This window comes from Triticum urartu, chromosome 6, assembly GCF_003073215.2.
Source record: "Triticum urartu cultivar G1812 chromosome 6, Tu2.1, whole genome shotgun sequence".
In the NCBI taxonomy this organism is placed as follows: domain Eukaryota; kingdom Viridiplantae; phylum Streptophyta; class Magnoliopsida; order Poales; family Poaceae; genus Triticum; species Triticum urartu.
In genome coordinates, this window is record NC_053027.1 from 563251914 (window position 1) to 563253918 (window position 2005).

Genomic DNA, 2005 nt, shown 5'->3' on the forward strand with positions numbered 1-2005 from the left:
CGGACACTCTGAATGGCACAAGAAATCCTCGTTTGTTGTCGCCAATATCATTGTGGCTTGCATGAAATGCAGTTGCAGCAATCTACTGACAATGTCCGGACCAAAACCATGTCAACAACACCAGCAGTAGCAAGGGCCAGAATCAAAGCGTGGGTGTAGAAGGATAAGTTGATCATCTAGCAGTGAAAATAGGGTCGGCGTTAGCCCTTGGTTGTGTTCGTTTTGCATTTTTTTTTTTTTGAATTTTCTTCGTCTTGCATATTTGACAGAAGTCCTTCACAAGTCCCTGAACCATCAAGGGAGAAAGATGTCTGCATGAGAACTAAACTACAGAATTTGAACCAAAAAGTGATTTACAAATTATACCTAATGTAGGGCTGCAGGTCTTTCCACACCCACCTTGGCTGCTCCCGGAATAGTATTGCTAACCTCTCAGCTGGCGTCAATGGCAGATCAGCAACACTTAAACTATGCACCCAGATATTAGCCCAAAGCCTTTCATATAGCACTTCCCCTTGAATCATCTGCAAGTCTGCATGCATTCCTGAAGGAATGCTTCGTTCCCATATCTCTATGAAGCTGTCGAGTTTCATCTTTCCTGCGCCGAGCGCTCTTCAGGCAAACTTCCTGCTTCCTGCTTCCTGCTCAACCTTCATGCCAAATCTGCCGAGGCAGTGGGTTACAATCTTATGGGTAAAAGCATCAGATTCCATGACAGATAGCACAGCATTTTCTGGCACAGCCAGTCATGCAACAAGGAGTTGTGCAGAATCATGTCCAGAAGAGTTCAGCCCATCCACCAGCTCGCTGTCGCTGGACTGAACAAGCACACAGAGATCTTGCCACGTGTACTGTCCCTTCTTATGTCCGAAGCCATCTCCAAGATCCTCATCAAGCACATTTGGCCTCTCCCTGACAAAGCTACTTAGCTTGTCGAGCCGCAGAGCCGTTCAGACTAATTCGATGCTACCAGGTGCAACTTTGATGATCGAAGCGAGCACATCATTGGCGACAGTACCATCTTCATTGGAGTGGTCAGGTCTTAGGCTTGGCGCAACTGCTTTGCCACCTGGCATCAGGAACATGGAATTGGATGTGCCCACGAACATCATGTGCAGAGAACAGCAGCAGCTTCTTCTTCAGGGCGGCCCCATACTTTCACTCTGCATCAATTTTTCTCGCAGATGGAAACACCATGTGCGCCTACTGTACAACAGTAGCTCAACAGATAATGATAACTCTATTGCAGCTGAACTAGTGGTGCAAGGATGTGATTTAATAATATAGCTGTAGTACATTTCACTGTTTATTTAACCAGCCTCGGCCTTCGGCTCGGGAACAGTCAACGTGTATTTTTCATGGTGGTGCTCTTTTCCACAGACCGTGCACTCATCTGACTAATGGGCTAATAGTGAAGAACTACATATCAACTTAGATACTACATCGATTGGTCTAGGAACTTGACAGTTGATGGCCCTAATTGATGATCTGAATAAAGAGCGTGGTTCTGACTTCTAAGGACCGGTTATTGGATCAGCAGGGTAATCTCGATGGGAGGGGCTTACCGACCCTGCAGGTGGTCGAGTAGGAGGTCGTCGCCGGCCTCAAGGAGGATGAGGTCGTCGTGATTGGCGAACGCCTCTGGTAGCACACCGACAGGCGCTGGCACCGGCAAGGTCCAGCACCACGTCGGCTCCCCCGCCGCCGCCGTCCCAGCCCCTCCCGGGCTTGCCCCCGCCCCCGCGTTCTCTATCGCTCCATCCATGGATTGGATCGAAACGATTGATCAGGCCCTCTTTAGGAACCCTCCACTACTCCAAATTCTCAACTCCCAACTCCACAAGCACATTTTGGAATTTGTCAAAGAGCTAGGCTGTCAACTCCAACTCCTCACTTGTATATTTTGATTTGTTTATTACTCAATGGACAGCCATACCCAGATACCCTGGTGTTGTATACAGAAGGTTGCAAGTTCAAATGGCAAGTATATATGACAAATGACAAA

General features: G+C 47.9%; 1 pseudogene; it reads right to left on the bottom strand.

The window, feature by feature from the left end:
* Positions 1-241: 241 nt before the first annotated feature.
* LOC125517041 lies at positions 242-1765 on the bottom strand (annotated as a pseudogene).
* Positions 1766-2005: the final 240 nt, after the last annotated feature.